This window comes from Canis lupus, chromosome 27 (genome assembly GCF_011100685.1).
Source record: "Canis lupus familiaris isolate Mischka breed German Shepherd chromosome 27, alternate assembly UU_Cfam_GSD_1.0, whole genome shotgun sequence".
In the NCBI taxonomy this organism is placed as follows: domain Eukaryota; kingdom Metazoa; phylum Chordata; class Mammalia; order Carnivora; family Canidae; genus Canis; species Canis lupus.
Genome location: NC_049248.1, coordinates 12,936,422 through 12,957,949, shown reverse-complemented (window position 1 = coordinate 12,957,949; position 21,528 = coordinate 12,936,422). Strand labels below are relative to the sequence as shown.

At 38.9% G+C, this 21,528-nt stretch overlaps 1 long non-coding RNA gene across 1 annotated transcript in view; it reads left to right on the top strand.

The window, feature by feature from the left end:
* LOC106557917 overlaps nt 1-20,754 on the top strand; it is a 45,018-nt gene extending 24,264 nt beyond the window's left edge. The window contains exons 4-5 of the long non-coding RNA XR_005379884.1: nt 20,325-20,391; nt 20,645-20,754. This is a non-coding gene — a long non-coding RNA (uncharacterized LOC106557917). The remainder of the gene's footprint in view (nt 1-20,324; nt 20,392-20,644) is intronic.
* The last annotated feature ends 774 nt before the right edge of the window (nt 20,755-21,528 follow it).

The following is a 21,528-nucleotide window of genomic DNA, read 5'->3' as shown; positions in this document are numbered from 1 at the left end:
TTTGACCTTCAGCGTGGTGCTCACTTCCCAGCCAGGCTGCTCCAGGAGGGAGAAAGACCAATGCTGTTTCCAAGGGGCACTGGCTACCAGCCTCTCTTGCCTCCCCGCCTCCTCCCCCCCCACTGTGTTGCCTGGCAACCAGAGGGCAGGAGGACCAGAGGAATGGGAGTCGCTCAGAAGGCAGGGAGGACATAATGGAACAGGAGAGACAAGGGCTGAAGCCATCTGAGAGCTGTGGTCACACAGACACGCACACCCAGCAAGGAGGAATGTTGTTAGGAGCCTCAGAGGGAGGGTCCAGTGGGTGTGAACCTAGGAAGCAGGAGACCAGAAGTTTACAAACATTCATTTTTTCCATTTTATTATTTTAAAGATACTAATAAAAGAGGGAGGAGGGGAGAAAGAAAAAATCCTACTTCTTAGAGGAGTTGGCAAAGCAGGAGGAAAAAACTGAAAAACTGCTTATAAAAACCAAGGGAATCATTAAAGGGTGTGGAGGGGAGTGAAAAGAAGTTGGTAAAAATCCTGTACTGAAAACTAAAACATGTCTTGAAAAGTGGCCAAGAAATGGTTTATGCTAAGGTTTTAAAAAGCTAAAATAAGATGCTGCCTGGGGAGGGGGAGTGCGGAGGGGGGCTCCTAGTGGCTCCTGAATGTGAAGAGGTGGGGCGATTGCAAGTGGCCCACCAGCGGCCACCCCTGTGCCCCTGGGCAGGGTCCACCCCAGGGCGGCAGTGAACGTGGCACCGAGATTTTCTCTTCTAGTCCCAGGTATGGAGCTTCCATTTCCTCACAAAAAAGCCTCAAAAGCCTTACTTCAGGCCCTCAAAAGTCTCTTAAGATTGTTGTGACAGTCTCCACTCCGCGCCTGTGCTTCCTGGCGTCTCCACATTTCATATCCTACCGACAGGATGTCACCATAAGGAAGAGCCTTCTAGAACACAGATGGAGTCGCGCGGCTCAAAACTTCTCATGGTTCCCGCCCCCTTGCCAACAAAGGAAATTCCAAACTTCTTAGCATGGTATTCAATGCTTTCCACAGCCTTGCCCTCGTCTACTTTTCCAGAGTCATCTCCAGCTTCTCCTGTCAAGCCCAGCTACCCTGCAGTGTGGCGCACTCTAAGGCACACCAGTGTCCACCCTGAGCTCTTGGCTCCTTCGGTCCACTGCCCTATCTCCTCATCTGGCTTATCTCCCGAACGAGCCCTATTTCACCTTTTAAAAATACAAAGAAATAAAAATGTAAACTTTTTATTTTTTTTTAATTTATTTTTTTATTGGTGTTCAATTTACTAACATACAGAATAACCCCCAGTGCCCGTCACCCATTCACTCCCACCCCCCGCCCTCCTCCCCTTCCACCACCCCTAGTTCGTTTCCCAGAGTTAGCAGTCTTTACGTTCTGTCTCCCTTTCTGATATTTCCCACACATTTCTTCCCCCTTCCCTTATATTCCCTTTCACTATTATTTATATTCCCCAAATGAATGAGAACATATAATGTTTGTCCTTCTCCGACTGACTTACTTCACTCAGCATAATACCCTCCAGTTCCATCCACGTTGAAGCAAATGGTAGGTATTTGTCATTTCTAATAGCTGAGTCATATTCCATTGTATACATAAACCACATCTTCTTTATCCATTCATCTTTCGTTGGACACCGAGGCTCCTTCCACAGTTTGGCTATCGTGGCCATTGCTGCTAGAAACATCGGGGTGCAGGTGTCCCAGCATTTCATTGCATTTGTATCTTTGGGGTAAATCCCCAACAGTGCAATTGCTGGGTCGTAGGGCAGGTCTATTTTTAACTCTTTGAGGAACCTCCACACAGTTTTCCAGAGTGGCTGCACCAGTTCACATTCCCACCAACAGTGTAAGAGGGTTCCCTTTTCTCCGCATCCTCTCCAACATTTGTTGTTTCCTGCCTTGTTAATTTTCCCCATTCTCACTGGTGTGAGGTGGTATCTCATTGTGGTTTTGATTTGTATTTCCCTGATGGCAAGTGATGCAGAGCAAAAAATGTAAACTTTTTAAAGTAAAACGTGTGCGTTTTTAAAAGAACAGAAGATTTTAAATGCAATGAAACAATCTCTCACCTTCTTCCTTCTCCCTCCCAGGCCCTCTCCCTCAACCAAATCACCCCTTTTAAATTTTCTTTCCTGGTGGTTCCCTTCTCTAGAAACTATTTCTTGCTTTATTTCTTATTTAATCAATTTTACATAGGCTTTCCTATTTTCTTTTTCTTTTTTCTTTTCTTTTCTTTTTTTTTTTTTTAATTTTCCTTATGACTCTAATAAATGAGTGTTTGGCCCACATAGAACATATCTTTATTTTTATTTTGCCAGTGGAAACTTTTAATCACTTTAATATCAGTGATGAGAAGAAGCAAAATATGATATAAGAGTAAGGGTTCAGGCTAGGAAGTCATTCTAGCTGGGTCCAAATTGCTAACTAACGGCTTACTATCGGTGTGATCTTGGCCAATTGACTTAACCTTTCTGTGCTTATGATGTCTTCATAAGTGGCAAAGGATACAAATTAGTGTTTCCTTCATGGTAAAATATATACTGATCTCTCCCTAGGCCTTCAGCAAGACTGTCATCTGCATTTCCTTCACAGCTGCTCAAGGCTGGAGGGGCTGCTACTTCAGAACCCAAGTCCCCCTCCTTGGCTGGTTTTACTCCCTTGTCTTGCAGAAGTACATTCTCCAGTGACTTCCTTAGAGTGACATGTAGCATTAAGACTTTCCACATCTCATCTGTCTGAAAATATCTTTTCTTCTGCCTTCAAAATTCACAGTGATTTTTGCTGGATATAGACTTCTAGTTGAAAGTTATTTTCTTCATAATTTGAAGCACTGCTTTATTATCTTCTAACACCTAGCATTGCTCTTACAAGTCTTGGATGCCTATTTGTGGATTGTTGTTCATTTTTCTTCATTTCTCTTTCTCTGGAAATATTTATGATCTCTCTTTCATTATTAGTGTTCTGAATTTTTATGTTGCATCATGATGGGTACTAAGGAAATACTTCTTTCTTAACTTTTGCATCCTTCGACTCTGGGAGATTCTCTTAATGCTTCTTTAATAATTCCTTCCTACATATTTTTCTTTGCAGCTCTTCTCTCGGTGGATGTTGAGCTCCTGGATTATTCTAAATGTTACTTTTTGTTGATAATGGTCATATTATACTCCTTTTCTTTCTTCTCTATTTTATCCCCTATCTTTTTAGTTGGTATTTCACAGCATCTTTTTCTTATTTAATTGATGTGATGTCTTCATGAATATCTCTGCGGATACAAGTTCATTTCTTTCAACCGCCTTATTTACCTTGAATCATCTCTTGTTTTTTATGGGATCATTTCTCTATTTCGCAATGTTTCCTTTTCATGTACCACAATTCCCTCAAATCCCATTGACAGGATTAGCAAGTCTGACAGCCAACTCAGTGTACACCAGCAGGCATTGGTTGAGTATTGGGCTCCATTTCAAGATGAGTAGAAGTGGCATTAGCTCCCAAGCTAACAAGTTGTTCAATTTTGTTAGAGAGAAACGATCCTCCCCCATGACCATAGGATGGAGAAATCCGGAGTTTCTCTCAGCCCAAATATCCCTCTTGCTCACCATCAAATCTAGAGATTTTGAGACCTGAGCCTTTCCAGGAATGTGCAAGAACAGTTGCTCTTGACAACTGCCTGTACTATGTATATTCTTTACTGCATCTTCCTCTGTCTACCTCACTTCATCAGTTCCCGGTCCTCCTCCTACTTCCTACAATCCATACATCACACAATTGCTTATCCTCCAATGACCTCTCCACAATCTCTTCATTGCTGGTAGGTTTTTTGTTTTGTTTTGTTTTTTGCTGGTAGTTTATACCAGTTTTTATTCCTTTGCTGTCATGTCATGAGGCTCAGAAGGTTAAATTAATAATAAATGTGTGTTTCAAGAAACCAAAAATAAAAATGACAAATCTAAAAGTTTCCAAAGAGAAGGTGAAGATCTGAAAAGGAACAAGAATTCTCAATATTAACAATACATGCTGGCCAAAAGAATAGTTTTTCCACAGTGTTGAAAGACAAGAACCATCAACCTAGAATTTTAACACTGATTAAACTATTTTTAAAATTTGGGGCAACTTAATGATATCTCAGGCATATGTAAAAGGTCTTTTAACATTCTCTTGAAAGAAGTACTCTAATAAGAAGAGAAATAAATGTGAGAAAATACTATGAGACTCACTTTAATTAATAATAAATAAACAAGCACAGTAAATGTCATTTTTTTCCTAAAAAAAAGGAACAATAAAATGTTAAGACACAGAGAAGTAGAATTGAAAAGACTCACAGAGTGTTATATAACATAGATAAATGGGACCATCCACACCTAGACACAGTGAATTTATAAAGTATCAAAATTGGAAAGGAATTAATTAAAAGTTTTCATAGATAAATAGACATTTTAGAAATTAAATTATCAATCACTTTATAAGGCTAATAAGTATAACCTTGATTCCAAAACAGGACAGGAACACAAAACAAAGTCACAGTATCCATACATGGATAATTACATGTCTAACATATATAGGAAACCCTTACAAATCAGCATGAAAAAAGATTAGAAGCCCAAAAGAAAAATGAGCAAAACATGTAATAATACACAGTTCAGAGAATGGATTCCAAGTATGAGATAAGATATGTATTTCTAGGAAGGCCTGGAAATCAGAGAAATACAAACTTTAAAACAGTGATATACTACTTCATATACATCCAAGATACAAAGATTAGTAATACCAAGTGATGGAGAAGACTCAGGGAAGTAGATGTATGCATGCATTTCTGGGGCATCCTTAAACTGGCACAGCCATTCTGGAAAGCAACTGGGGAGTATTTAGTGAAATTAAGTGAGCATGTACCTTATGTCCAACAATCCCCCCATGCTGGGTATATGCTCAGGGAAGCTCTTGCAGAGATCCATAGGAGCATGCGTAAAAGTGTACTTGTCCTATCGTTAGAGAATCTCGTGTGTGTTGGAGGTTGATGGTTGGCGAGATTGGGAATGAGAGAGGGGAAGAAGGGAACTGGGGATGAAGATCAGGGATGAACAGGAAAAACAAATAGTGAAATAAAGCCAGAATGCCATACAAACTAAAGAATGTGTTCCACTTAGCTCTCTGTTATCTGAGGCTCCACGAACCAAAACCCACAATGCCTCAGCATCCTTCTACCATCTGGTATCCTATCCTGAGTCAAGGCACTCATGGTAGAAAAATCAATGAGCAGCAGCTGCCAGACTGCATCACTTGCTTTGACCAAAGAAGTGAGCTATGGAGTGGATGTCACCTTTCCTGTCCTTGACCCTCCAGCAATCTCCCTCATCTCCATTCATCAGGCTTCATGGAAAGAAAGAGAAGTCCTCACCTTCTGTAAATAAACCCCTCCCTGACCCTCATTGATCTCTAGGCTTAGTGTTTCCCACCCAAATCTCATTTCCTTCAACAGAATCCTTTAGAGTGGGTTGCTCAATCCCACAGTGAATGCCCACTTCACCCGGGGTCACATTGGAGCCATTCCAACATTTGTCCCTGTACTCACCAGGGTGGCCCTGCAGCCATCTCAAGGGTCTCTGGCCCTTGTGCAAAAGAACTAAGGAAGCAGATGAAGGCAAGATCTGTGCTTTCTGGGGGAAATGATTCCCAAAGCTTACTTCTACACCCTCCTAGGTAATAAATTACGCACCTAGATAAAGAAACCCCACCTCCCACAGATAAGGATCGGAGTGGACTTATTGAAATGACACAGTAATCCAGGCAAGGCAGTACAAAGGTAAACTCAAAGAGCCAGTAAAGTTACAAGAGGCAGATTTTCTTTTTAATGAGCACATGACTGGCCCATTTTTTCTGCCACATATGCCTGCACCAGATTTCTCTTTTAGGATCAAATCCTCAGTTTTTCTATTTTCCCTAGATTTCTATGCCATGGGTCTTGCCTCGCCTCATTCCTCAGCTCAGATGCACACACTAAACCGTCTTCCCCATCTTCAACCCACCTGGAGCGGGGACCCTCAATCTTGGACTTCTCCAGACTTTACCAGACCTCAAAATGGCCCCAAATCCTTTCCAACTTCCTTGTCCTCAGCTATCAAATAGATGATCAGTGAGCATCACCCACGAAGCTTACCCTGTGGGCCAAGCAGCGTACTGAGGCCTTAAGGAGAAAAACTATAGAAACAGAAGTCATAGATGTCATAGATACGCCCTGCCCTTATGGAATATGACTTAGTGTCTGTGGGTTACCTGTTAAGTGAAAGCCATTATCCTCAGCACTTTTTTATACAGTCCTTTATTTATCATCACCATGACCCCAAAAGCGAAAGCCTCATTTTCTCAGTTTTCCAGATGAGTAAACTGAGTCTCTCAGAGGTTGAGCCTTTTAAGCAGCAGCTGGCCAGTGTCAGGTCCAGGACTTCTACCTCCAAGCCCAGGCATTTTTCACATCATAGTTGCATTAAAGAGAATCGAACCTACTTGGGAGTACAGAGCACTGTGCCTTGAAATCAACTCAAAGTATTTTCAAAATAGACTGTTAGTGAGAACTAATGGGTGATAAAATAAACTCTGAGCTTGAGTGCTCTGGTGTCTTCTGTGAAAAGGAAGGGTTCGAAAGAGAAAGATTGTCCTTTGCCCATTGACTTATTTCACTCAGCATAATACCCTCCAGTTCCATCCACATTGAAACAAATAGTGGATATTTGTTTGTCATTTCTAAAGGACAAACATTATATGGTCTCATTCATTTGAGGAATATGAAAATTAGTGAAAGGGAATAAAGGGAAAGGAGAGAAAATGAGTGAAAATATCAATGAGGGTGACAAAACATGAGAGACACTTAACTCTGGGAAATGAACAAGGGGTAGTGGAAAGGGAGGTGGGCGGGGGGTTGGGGTGACTGGGTGATGGGCACTGAGGGGGGCACTTGGCGGGATGAGCACTGGGTGTTATGCTGTATGTTGGCAAATTGAACTCCAATAAAAAAATAAAATAAAATAAAATAAAATAAAAACAAAACAGAAAGATTCCTCACACGAGGAGACCTTTGAAATCACATGTGAAAGAATAGAGGGCTCAGGGCACTTGGCTGGCTCAGCAGTTGAGCACCTGTCTTTGGCTCAGATCATGATCCTGGAGACCCGGGATCGAGTCCCACATCGGGCTCCCTGCATGGAGCTGTTTCTCCCTCTGCCTGTGTCTCTGCCTCTCTCTGTGTGTCTCTCATGAATAAATAAATAAAATCTTAAAAAAAAAAAAAAAGAAAGGAAGGAAGAACAGAGGGCTCTAGATTGGCAGGGAAGAGAAAATAAAGCAGGAATAAGCATCTTCCCTTACAGTTACTTAGACATTCCTCCTGTCCCGGAATGAATTTTCCACTCTGTCTCCCAGAGTAAGAGGAATCATGCTGAAACGTGGCAGGGTGGATTCAGGCTAAATAGACCAAAAAAAAAAAAAAAAAAAAATCTCTGGTGATGAGGTGGTTAAATACCAAACTCTTTCACTAAAGGAAGTGGTGAAACGTAGATTCTTTTTTTTTTTTTTTCTTTCCCTTGGATGATTTTGGCTTGCTCCCACTGGAGACGCAGGCTCTAGAAACATCACCTGAAAACAGCAATCCTGCTCCTCCAGGATTACTTTATTATGCTCACATAAAGAAGGTTCAGGACAACCTGTGTAACAGCAGCAGTTACTCAACCCTAGACCCTCCCAGAGAGCTACTACTGGGAAGGCTTTTCTCACCTTTTCTCCCTGGTTCCCATACTCCGACAAGCATGAACCAGAAAGGGCCTGAGTCACTGGGTCACGTGACAGAAAGTGCACACGGGGCCTCTCCACACTTGGCACAGCCTCGTGAAACCAAAATCACCGGTGCCCTGGGAGCTGAGGAGCACCAGCCAGGTACAGGTCTGCTGTCGGGAAACAACCCAAAGCAGCCATCCAGCCACTCCAGCTTTAGAGGAAACTCATAAATGGAAATGATTGATTCTAAGGCCCGGCAGCCTGGCTGAAGGACCAGTTCAGTGGGCCACTTAAGGCCTGTTGTCCACACTTGGGGTCTGTGGGAGGCTGCAGGGCCAGGTGTGCTGACAGGAGGCCCCAGCACCACACACTGTTTTCCACAGCAGGAGATGCTCAAAGTGGCTCCTTCCCGGCTCCCTGGCTGCTGCCCAGGTATGTGTTAGGCCATCAGACAGTTAGTTGATTAGTTGATTGGTCGGTTAATTAGTTAGTTCTACAAATAGCACAAGGGCACAGCCCACCACCTAGAAAATGAGTTTCACGGGCTCATTAATGATTTCACTGCCCGTAAGGGAAATCAGAAAACAGCCTTGAACAGGAAGACCTCATGAAGAAACTTTTCTCCTCCTACTGTCATGATTTCCATTTTTCTAAGAACCATAGACTCAGAGACTGTTCCAGTCAGTCAGATCTTAGGAATCACCTAGCGCAAGCCCATTGTTTTCCAGGAAAGGAAGCCCAAGCCCAGAGAGATGAAGCGACTTGCCCAGGGTCACACATCTGGTCCGTGCCCTTCACCTGGGAGCAGACCAGCACACATCCAAGGTGAAGGAGGAGGAAGCAGGCCATTTCCCTCTTGTATTTCAAGTAATGGGGTTTGCCTAACATTGACAGGTATAGTTTTCAATGTTTCTGCCTCCCGTCCATGTCCCAACCACCGCCATGGTCGCTAAACACACATAAATTGCCTGCTCTACTGCTTCTAAGAACTCACTAAGCCTTTTATTTCCATGAGAAGATCTTAAATTTATAGGTGCCATTCGTTTCCTCTAGCAGAAATGGGAATGGCTTCCTGACCCACAGAAGGGGGTGGCTATCCTTGGCAAACTCAGGCTGAGTGATAAATGCCACCCAGAGTTGCCATCCACCCCTTTTTTCTTTCCCATTGTTGCCTCCCAATTTCCAGAATCCACCTCCTCACCACTAAAGTGAATCAATCAGGTGTAGACATGTGGGTGGTTGAAAAGAATTAGGAGTTTCAAATCAAAAGACTTCCCTACATGTTAGCTGCGTGACTTTACTCAAGACATTTAACAACTGGCATCTTCAGATTGAGGGCAATAATGCCATGGCACCATGAGAATGAAATGAGATCATATTTTGGGAAAACCCTTCTGAAATTGTTGAGAGGAAATTCAAGAGATTTTCATTACTACCTCTGAGCTGCTTGATCATGCATTAGAGTTCACAGCTGAAAGGAAGGGTGTTGGCAGCTGGGCTGGGCCACAGACAGGGCTGGACATTGGAACTGTGGTCTCTTCCACCTGTGTGCACAGGAAAGAGCCCCTTCCCACAGTCCTCAGAGGGGGCTTGGCAGAGGCCGGTCATATCTGGAGCCAGATGTGAGCACAATCCCAGAATGCACTGTGATTGCTGCTGCATGTAGGTCCCTCTAGGTGCTTTTTTCTCCTGCCCTGCCCTAATTTGAGTTCTCATGGCTTCTGGAGCATTTTAAAGAGGCCATGTTACTACTGGCCTAGACAACAGGCAGCTTGCTCTAGGGCAACGACTCATTTTTTTTCTTAGTCTGAGTTTATGGAAGTGGAGAATATTGGGAATGTGGACACGTACTTCCTATGTCCTTTGAGCACTCAGTTCACCCTCTGACTCCAATATCTTCAGCAGTCTTGACAAGAAATAATAATCTCTTCTCCAGCTGAGAGTGATATCCTCCATCTCAAGACTTTGCTCCTTTCAGAAAGAGTGTCCTCTTTTACTAAAGTCAACCACACCACCCATTTGGTCACTTCTTCCCAAACGCTCCCCTTATCCCCAATAAGCATGGCTGACCCCATTCAGCAGCCCCTTCAATTTCTCCTCTCTACAGACATATTCTCCTCTACTTATGAGCATGTTCAGATTTCTGATAATTTGACAAATGTTCTTTGATGTTTCTTACTCAATTTACAATCCTATTTTCATTTTCTTTCCATTGCTACACTTCTTAAATCAGTGATCTGTAAAAGCAGTCCTTTCTTTTCCTAAAATCAGTATTTTGCCTTACCTTGTGCTCTATGAAAACTTGACTCCCAAAGGTCACCAGGGTGTTATCTAAAGATCAATGGTTAATTTTCAGTCCTCATTCTTCCTCTGTAGTATGGATGTTCCACTCAGTGGGATTTACTCCCCCCATGACTTTGATGGCCATGCACAACCTCACATCCCCATCTCTCTGCCTGGTTCCATGTCCCCTTTGTCAAGACCTTTTCCTTTTACTGGCTCCTTAATATAGTCATTTGTTAGGATCTAGTTCCCAGGGCCTCTGCTATTCTGTTTATTCTCTTCTCCTTGTTAATTTCATCTACTCTTTTAGATGATTGTTAGTTTCATTCTGAAAATATGTCCAAAATCTTAATTTCCATATACCTGAAATTGCCAATTGAATGTTGTCTTCCTCAGGATCTTTATAGTGATTTGATATATCTAAAATTAATTTCATCATCTTTTTGGCTTCTGTGCTTCCATTAATAACACAACTTCCCTCTTAATTCATCATTGAAGTGCTGAACTTTAGAACTATTCCTAATTCCTCTACCTTTCTCATCCCCATATTTAGTCAATTACCAAGTCAAGTCAGTTTTTTTTCTAAATAATTTTGCAATCTCCTTTTCTTCTTATCCATTTCATTCATACTGACTTCACCTTCCCTAATTAAGAAAATTCATTTTTTTAATTTATTCATTTAACACACATGCATTAAGTGCCTGTTCTGTGCCAGGCTCTGTGCAGGGAACCAGGCAAGCAGAAACAAACACAGACTACCCTTGTTCCAGCAATGGAATTTACAGTCTGGTAAGAGAGACAGATATTGCTCAAGAAAACATTAATGAATATATGACTGTGAATTGAAATGAGTATTCTGAAAGAGAAGAACGCAATTAAGGTTTGAGACATGAAGTATGAGTAGAAGTTGATTAGAAAAATGGATGTAACATGCTGAGAGAAGGAAGAGAGTTGCTCAGTGATGAAATAATTTATTCATGCTATTTGATCAGAAGGAACATAGTAGGTTCAAGAAACTGAAAGAGGCCAGGGAGGCTTCTGCTAAAAGGGCAAGGGGGGAAATGAGACTAGGAAAGGAGGGGAAAAACCGTGTCAGCCCCGGTCAATCAGGGTAAGTTAATTGCTTGGACTCCATCTTAAAATTGATGAGGAGCAAATGAAGAGTCTTCACTATTACTCACTTTGACTATAGCAAAGGCCTCCTACCTAAGTCTGGCTTTCCTACTCCAATCTGTGCTGCAAGTCATCACAAGAGTTTTCATGAGATAAAACTCCAACCTATCTAGATTTATTTCCCAAGACCAGCTTGCACAACTTGTGCATCACAAGCCACTGGTCGACCCTTTGATATCTGGGCTATTTGGTGCTTTTTGACTCTGTGTCTTTGCTTACCTCCGCATGTGCTTCAATTGCCATCTACTGCTCCTCTCTACTTTATGGCTACCACTGAACGGACTATTTAAATCCATTATTTTCTTTTTTTTTTTTTTTAAATCCATTATTTTCTGGAACCATAAATATCCCAACTAAAAATGGCTCTCCATGCACTCAACAACCACTATGCTTACCACTTACACATTACAAGAGCTTGAGTTTTAGAGCTAGAAAGTTTTGGGTTGAATCCTGGTTTGGAGTAAATTTATTTAATTCTGGAAGCTTCAGATACCTAATCTATAAAATGGATAAAGCCACTGTATTTACAGGATTATTGGGAGAATTAAATCAGAACACATTTCTAAAGTATCTAAAAGGGTACCCGGCACATAGAAAACATGGATACTTGTTAATCACCTAGTCTCTTTTCATCTTACTTTCCTAAAGCAATGGTAAGCTTTCTAAAGAAAGGGATTGTCTGTTATTTATCTTTGCATTTTTACATTTAACATAGCACCTGACCATAATAGGTATCCGATCAGTAATGGTAAATGGGGCAGCCCATGTGGCTCAGTGGTTTAGCGCTGCTTTGGGTCCAGGGCATGATCCTGGAGACCCGGAATTGAGTCTCAAGTCGGGCTCCCTGCATGGAGCCTGCTTCTCCCTCTGCCTATGTCTCTGCCTCTCTCTCTCTCTCTCTGTGTGTCTCATGAATAAATAAAATCTTTTTAAAAAATAATGGTAGATGATTGAAGAATTGTTTAATAAAATGAAATTCAACATCAGAAAATCTTTTTTTTCATCAGAAAATCTTTTAATTAACAAACCACAAAATCAGATTAAAGGGAGGAAAAATCTGATCATTTTAAGAAATACAAAACAATCAGCCAAAATTTAATTTGGCCATGAAAAAATCTTAACAAAGAATAAAATACAATGTGTTCATCCAAAAAGTCTATTCATCAAGATCTTATACATAATATATTTGATGGTAAATCTTAAAAGCAATTACTTTAAAGTCAAGAATAAGACAAGAGTGCTTGTTATAGCATTTCCATTCAGTACTAGAAATTCTCATCAAGGAAACAAGACAAGATTAGAAATAAGTATACAAAATAAAAAGGAATTTACAAAACTGCCACTACTGATGGAGGATATGATTATCTATAGAAAATCCATATAGAAAATGAATATCAATAAAATTAACACAAGCATCCTGAAATATCCTTCTTTAAAATCGACATGTAAAAGTAAATAGACTATACACATACAATAAAACAGTATTCAGCTGTAAAATGGAATGAAGTACTGATATATGCTGCTTCACGGAGCTACCCTAAAACATTATGCTAAATGAAAGACAGTCACAAAGGACAACTTATTATATGGCTCCAGTCAAATGAAAATTCAGAATAGAAAATCTATAGAGACAGAGAGTAGATTAATGCCCTTTTGGGGCTTGTGGAGTGGGGAGAAATGGAAGGATAAGTGAATAGCTTAAACATACCAGGTTTCTTCTTGTGGTAATGAAAATGATCGAAAATTATGGTGACAGTTGCACATATTTTGAATATCCCAAAAACCATTGAATTCTATACTTTCAATGGATGAACTGCATGGTATGTGAATTACATCTCAGTAAAGGCATCAAAAAGTTGAGAGATATCTATTCATAATAAATGATTAGAAAACTTAATGGAAGAAATTTCATTCACAAAATCAATGATATCTGTAAGGTGCCTAGAATACTAACAAATATTGTGTAAAATCTTTATTGAGAGAATTTCAATATTAAAATGCATAAGAAAAAGAGGGCACTGGGTGGCTCAGCAGTTGAGCGTCTGCCTTTGGTTTGGGTCATGATCCTGGGGTCCTGGGATGGAGTCCCACATCTGGCTCCCCACGGGAAGCCTGCTTCTTCCTCTGCCTATGTCTCTGCCTCTCTCTCTCTATTTCTCATGAGTAAATAAATAAAATCTTTTTAAATAAACAAATTAAATAAATAAATAAATAGATAAATAAATAAATAAAATGCTTAAGAAAAGACCTGAATAAGTGGAGAAATAAAACATGTCCATGAATGGAATATTCAAACTGCAAAACATCAATTCTCTCTAAATACATCCATAAAAGGAATATGATCCCATTCAGATACTATTTGATCTTAATATTCACATGGAAGGGAAAGGAGCTAAAAATAGCCAAGATACTCCTGAAGTGGACAGAGTGAGAAACAAGATTTACCCTACCAGAGATCAAGACTTCCTATAAAGTAGAATCATTGACAAGAGTATATTCGTAAGGGATGGGCAAATAAGCCAATGCAACCAAATAGACAGCTCAGAAACAGATTTTAAAACTTGGCGTATGAGAGCACGGATTTTTTTTTTAAAGGTTTTATTTATTTATTCATGTGAGACACAGAGAGAGAGAGAGGCAGAGACATAGGCAGAGGGAGAAGCAGGCTCCCTGCAGGGAGCCGGATGCAGAATCACAACCTGAGCCAAAGGCAGATTCTTTTTTTTTTTTTTCTCAAAGAGCTAGAGAAAACAATCAGATAATTTTTATTTTTTTATTTTTTAATAATAAATTTATTTTTTATTGGTGTTCAATTTGCCAACATACAGAATAACACCCAGTGCTCATCCCGTCAAGTGTCCCCCTCAGTGCCCGTCACCCATTCACCCCCACCCCCACCCTCCTCCCCTTCCACCACCCCTAGTTCGTTTCCCAGAGTTAGGAGTCTCTCATGTTCTGTCTCCCTTTCTGATATTTCCCACACATTTCTTCTCCCTTCCCTTCTATTTCCTTTCACTATTATTTATATTCCCCAAATAAATGAGAACATATAATGTTTGTCCTTCTCCGATTGACTAATTTCACTCAGCATAATACCCTCCAGTTCCATCCACGTTGAAGCAAATGGTGGGTATTTGTCATTTCTAATGGCTGAGTAATATTCCATTGTATACATAAATCACATCTTCTTTATCCATTCATCTTTCGATGGACACCGAGGCTCCTTCCACAGTTTGGCTATTGTGGACATTGCTGCTAGAAACATTGGGGTGCAGGTGTCCCGGCGTTTCATTGCATCTGTATCTTTGGGGTAAATCCCCAACAGTGCAATTGCTGGGTCATAGGGCAGGTCTATTTTTAACTCTTTGAGGAACCTCCACACAGTTTTCCAGAGTGGTTGCACCATTTCACATTCCCACCAACAGTGTAAGAGGGTGGGAATCCTCTCCAACATTTGTGGTTTCCTGCCTTGTTAATTTTCCCCATTCTCACTGGTGTGAGGTGGTATCTCATTGTGGTTTTGATTTGTATTTCCCTGATGGCAAGTGATGCAGAGCATTTTCTCATGTGTGTGTTGGCCATGTCTATGTTTTCCTCTGTGAGATTTCTGTTCATGTCTTTTGCCCATTTCATGATTGGATTGTTTGTTTCTATGGTGTTGAGTTTAATTCATAACCACTGTGCCACCCAGGCATCCCAAGAGTAAGGATCTTAAAAAAAAAAATCTGTGGAGATTTTTTTGAAAGATGGGTTATTTAATAAATAATCCTGATATAATGAATTACCTACAAAATTTTATCTTCCCCACCCCACCAAACACAGAAATAAATTCCAAATGACTTAAATACAATTTGGAAAAGAAAATTTTACAAAGATAAGGAGAAAATTGGGAGAATGTCTTCATGATCTCAGGGTAGAGATTTCCTTAAACAAGCAAAAAAAGCATTAACTTTATATGAAAAAAAATGGATTGATTTGATTAAATGGATTTTTCTAAAATTCTGCAGCATTACAAATATAAAAACAAAGTGAAAAGATAAATCACAAACTGAGAGACTATATTTTCAATGCATATAATCAACAAAAGATTAATGTCTAAAAAATATGAAATGCTTATTTAATTCAATAAAGAATAACCCAATAGAAAATGGTCAAAAGATACAAATAGTAAATATATAGGAGAAACCCAAATGGCCAATATACTTATGAAATGATGCTCAACCTCATTAGAATCAGGAAAGTGGAAGTTTTTTTAAAAAATTAAGACTTGTCGGGACGGCTGGGTGGCTCAGTGGTTGAGCATCTGCCTTTGGCACAGGGTATGATCCTGGGATCTGAGATCTGCCTAGGGCTCTCTGTGGGGAGCCTGTTTCTTCCTCTGCCCATGTCTCTGGCTCTCTTTCTGTGTCTCTCATGAATAAATAAATGAAATCTTTAAAACAAAAAATTAAAGTTTTTCAGTACCAAATCTTCTCAAAAATGCAGAAAAATAAGACTTTTCATAAACTGCTAGTAAGAATGTAAATTGGTACAACCCACTATGGATTAAAATGTGGAAATACATAGTAGAGTTAAGGATATGCAGTCTTCAGGACAGAAATTCTCCTTCTAGGTATATACACTTTAGAAAAACTATAGCACAAGTGCATAGGAAAGCTTGTTTTTAAATTTTTTGCATTAACTATAATAGCAAAACAAAACAAAACAAAACTTGAACAGAAGAGTGAATAGTTACGATTACATATCTACAGCAGTTAAAGAGGATTGCCATGGATTAATCCAAAAAATTACCTTGGATCAAAAAAAAAAGGAAGAGAAACCACCTCCTAAGTGATATACAGTATGACACCATTTATATACATTTTTAAAACATGAAAAACAATACTCTGTGTAATTTATGGTCACATAAATGTGTAGTAAATACAAAAACATACATAGAAACGGCAATCAGGGGTGCCTGCGTGGTTCAGCTGGTTAAGCATTCTGACACTTGATTTCATCTCAGGTCATGATCTCTTGAGTTGTGAGATTGAGCCCTGAGGTGGGCTCCATGCTCAGCAGAGAGTTTGCTTAAAGGTTCATGTTTTCTCCCTCTCTCCTCAAGTAAATAAATAAATCTTTAAAAAGAAAAAAGAGGGACACTTCGGTAAGGACAAAAAATAAAATTAAAAAAAAAGATAAAAAAAGAAATGACCATCAGAAGCATAAAAAAGGTGTGCCTCAGTGGCCCAGTTGTTTAAGTGTCTGCCTTTGGCTCAGGGCCTGATCTTAGTGTCCTGAGATCCAGTCCCGCCAGGTTCTCTGCTCAGTAAGGAGTCTGTTTCTCTTTCATTCTCTCCCCACACCCCCCCTCAAATAAATAAATTTAAAAGAAAAAAATTTTAAAGAAGCATAAGAAAGTGCTTCTTGAGGTGAGGTTAGGGGTTGAGGCAAGCCAAGAGTGGCAAGTAGGGGAGAAGTTCCACAGGGAATCCAATTATTTTTTTACTGTTTTGCCAAATATGACAAAATTTAACATTTTAAAACTGGTGGTGAGTATAAAGAATTCTTATAAATATTCTCCATTTCTATATGTTGAAATATTTAATAATAAGAAGTAAAAGCTGAGGTTGTTACAAATATACCAAACAATAGGTTAATATCTTTAATATAAAAAACCTCTTGCAAGTAAATGAAGTCAAAAGCATCCACAATAGATATATGAAATAATAACATGAACAGAAAATTTACAGAAAATAAAGTATTATTAATAAACATTTAAAAAAATAAATAAACATTTAAAAAACCATTATCAAATAAATTCAAATTAAGAGTAATTGAGGGATCCCTGGGTGGCGCAGCGGTTTGGCGCCTGCCTTTGGCCCAGGGCGCGATCCTGGAGACCCGGGATCGAATCCCACGTCGGGCTCCCGGTGCATGGAGCCTGCTTCTCCCTCTGCCTATGTCTCTGCCTCTCTCTCTCTCTCTCTGTGACTATCATAAATAAATAAAAAATAAAAAAATATATATTAAAAAAAAAAGAGTAATTGATGTTATTTTCACATATTAGCTTAATATGTGAAAAAATATTTTTCTTAATGTTGGCAAAGGTGATTCCATGTACACTCATATGACGCTGGTAAGCTATAAATTACTATCAATAAGCTAAAAAAACCTATTTGGCAGTTTGCATAAAAATGTCCACATTTTTTTTATCTGGTAATTACACCTCCAGATATCTACCAGAAACAAAAGCAGGAATGTAATGAAGATTTGTGTTCAGAGATGTTATTTATTGTACTGTTCATAATAGTAGCCAAAAAAGGAAGAAAAAAAACACAACATAAATATCCAAAATAAGGGAATGCTTCAATAACTTATAAATTATGGTTTACCTATAACGTAGACTATTATGTAGTCTTTCACCTCTGATGACACTTATCAATCATTCACAAAAATACTGAGGAATGACTGTGATGCAATATTAAGTGATATGTAGGGCATAGACCTGTGTTACAGTGCTGCCCCCGCAACATAAATATACACAGGGTCCTCATTATCTATATATTCATTATCTAAGTCTCTGTAGTTGAAAGATTTAATGAAATAAGGAGAGGGCACCTGGAGAGCTGCACAAATCACTAGCAAATAAAAATCTTGAAAGTTCAATCAATAAAAAAAAATCAAAGAGAAAATTAGCAAGAATGATGACAAGATGGACCAAGCAAAAGAAAATAATCTATTAAAGTATTATGAGAGGCCATTCAGGACACTGACCAGCTCTTCAAACATCTTTGCACAGTTGGTCCTCTTTATAATTGTGCTATAAAATAATCAAACGTAGAGTGAAAGATGTAGTATTAAGCTATCTTTCATTTTCTTTAGAAAAAATCATCCCATATTCTCTCCCCCCATCATTTTATTTATTGACTTTTTTTTCTAAGATTTAGTATATAGTTGCAAGTAGAACCTAATTTTTTTAAAGATTTTATTTATTCATGAGAGACAAAAAGAGAGAGAAACAGGCTCCCCACAAGGAGCCCAATGTGGGACTCCATCCGGGACTCCAGGATCATATCCTGAGCCAAGGCCAGACACAACCACTGAGCCACCCAGATGTTTTGAAACTAAACTTTATTTTAAAGGTTTATAATAACATTATTTGTACAATTTTTATTGTATCCTCAAGATAAAAATCACAATCTACTTATGAAATTTGATTCTCATTTCAATTGATTAACTTCAGTTGATTCTAGGTTAACAAAGACTTCCTAATTGCTGTATATAGAAAATAAAGAATAGAACAGCACTGTCCAATAGAAATATAATGTCACCCACGTGTATAATTATGTGAAAGTAATTCTAATGGTATACTGTACTTACAATTATCCAAAATATAACAATTTCAACATGTAATCAATATAAAAATTATTAATGGGATTTTTTTTTTTTTTACTAAATCTTCAAAATCCAGTGTATTTGACACAGCACATCGCGATTTGAACTAGCCATATTTCAAGTATTATATAACTCAGGTCTAGAAGAAAATGTACCAAAAAGGTTTTCAAAAATGTTTATAAAATGGTCTCGCATGAATGGAGGGATTAAATTAAATTTAAATTTAATTTTCATAATTTAAAACTTTTAAAGCTTTGGCATTTAAGTATCCCATATTTTAACTGTTTTCGTTTATGAAGGGTAATATTTTTCTGTATCTTTCATACATGGCTTAAATACTTAAATAATTTTTTTCCTGTTTCTCTTTATATCTTTTGCTAGTTGCATTTCATTTCCTGCTTTAGCTCTTCTGGTTTTCTCAGCAAATTATTTCAATTTTTGACCATTCTTTTCACTGGTTGCCTGGTGAACTTCCACTTCTGAGATCATTTTAAAGCAACCCTTGACCCTGCCAAGTTAATTTCTTTCTACCCTTCCCTGCTTTCTCATGGATCAAAATCTTTTTTCTTATGTTATTAAAGCCATATTGTTTTCTTATGAAACAAGCAGTTCTCTTAGACCTCTTTGTCTTAAAAAAAAAAAAAAAAAAAAAAAAAAAAAAAAAAACCTGCCCAGGGGACCCTTTAAGCTAGTGGAAACCAGTTCATTGATTATCATTCTTTTTTCTCCTACTGGTTTCCTTCCTTCTGTCCTTCAGAATCATACATTTATAATATATAAATGTATAGTCACTTTCAACCAGGTTGATAAATTTAAATTTTCAAACACTTATTCCCTGAACATAAGTATCATATCAAGAATTGTGTTTTCAATCCAGTGATTTGATTTCTCTAACACTTGCCATAAGGGGTTATTTGTCCTACATAAGCCTGAGAATTCATTCACTTTATGCCATTTTCATGCTGTCTCCTTTCAAAGAAGATATATGCAGAAATTGTTCCAATACTACTGCATTCTGCATTGCAAACTTTGGGAAGGTTGTTCAAAAAAAAAAACTGTGGAGCTTGCTCAAGAGATTATGTATCATTTTCTTAGGGGCTAATTGCTAAATCTCACTTTTTTGGTGTCCTTCAAATCCCTGAACTGGAGTTTTAAGAAAGAAAAGAACTGAGAAAAGAATTATCAATTTATGTATGTTCTAAATAATTTTGAAATCTTCCCTGGATATCAGGCAGCTGGCACTCATTACTGTAAGAAAATACATGCTCAGGAACTAGAAGAGTTTGTTTAAACAATAGCATTGAACTGAAGGTAAAAAAAAAAAAAAGGTAATAGTTGGGGGGAGAGGGGGTGTACCCAGGTGGTAGCTTATGGAATACTAACAGTTTACCAAAGTGATCCAGTCAAATTCACAGATGCTGAAATCCAACTCCCTGAACATCTGCTCAGAAACCCTCACAGGCCACCCACAGAAAACAAGAGGATTTTTTTTTTCTCCCTCCAAAGGTGGGAGTGATGGATTGTGGATAATAACTTCTTAGGACAGTAAGTTGAAAAATAAAATGGAACAAAATGGGGTGGGATGAATTAATGATCATTTATATGTGAGATGCATTGTGAGTAAAAGTGGTGAAATGTACAAATGGAATGAGGTTATTTGGGGAGGCTCATGATCTGTTTATATTCTGCCCTCTTCTGTATAGGCCTTGAAGAGACTAGAAGACAGTCTGAAAACATTAACATTCCATATAGGTGAATGCATGGGAGGAGGTAAGAAAACAAAAAAGAAAGAAGTGGAGGGAACGAAAAGGAGGGAGAGAGGGAGGAATTGCAGTTAAGTGTATTTCATTTGTAGAATAGGTTTCCTGGAGGGGGAAAAAGACAAACCCAAATATTGGTTACCATGTGATTAAATTAAAAGACATCTATTGAGTATTTGCTCAGTGCTAAGAAGTATCCCAAGATGAGTGGGGTCATTAGATCTCTTCATAAGACATATATGTCCTCCCTCTCATCACCACAGAAGATGGTCCAGTTCTTACCTCAACACAAAGCGGGAATCCACACCAGAATGGAGCCCAGTGCCAGGAATCCGGAGGAACCTCTAAAAGTAAGAAGGATTCTAGAATTTATCTAGGCCTTTCAAGGCTGACCTTAATCTTGAGTTATTGTAAGCTCATTGATGAGTCCTTCCCAGGTCCTTGGTCCTTCCCAGGTCCTTGGTCCTTCCCTGGTCCTTCCCAGAACTCACTGTCTTCTCATTAATTTCTAAATGGGCTAGATAGGAACTCCTGCGAATGATCCAAATCAGAACTCGATGTTTAGGGAGAATGTATAAAGCATTATTTTTGTCTCTGTGAGTTTCTTATATCAGGCCACTCTCTTCCCCAAGAAAGAGCAGAGGAGTTATAGGTTAAGGGAAACTCTACTGTCTGGGGCTGAAGAAAGGAGCCATAGGGTCAGAAGAAAATCCAGAGAATCCGGCTATGGGTACCAGTTGCTAGCTGTGCGCTACTAAACAAATTGCTCAACTTTTCATGTGTTCATTTTTTCACCTTTCAAACAATGGTAACATTACCTATGTCACAGTGTCACATGGATGATTAAGTGAGATAAGACAACCAAACATTCTGGTAATATCTAACCCAGATGTTAATTGATATTTATAAAATTATGAGAGAGGTACCTGGAAGGTGGGAGTATAGATTTCTAAGCAAGTTAGGGGAGTAAACCAGAGAGACTAGACCTCTAAGAAAGTCTCTGGAGATAAAGGATAACACTCAGGAAGTTGGAAGGATACATCCAAGCCAGTGATGGAAACTACCTAAATAATCAGATTCTGCTCTTAACTTATGAACTTGAGATCATATTTTTATAATCCTATTGAGCCTACATGCTGCCTGTGAT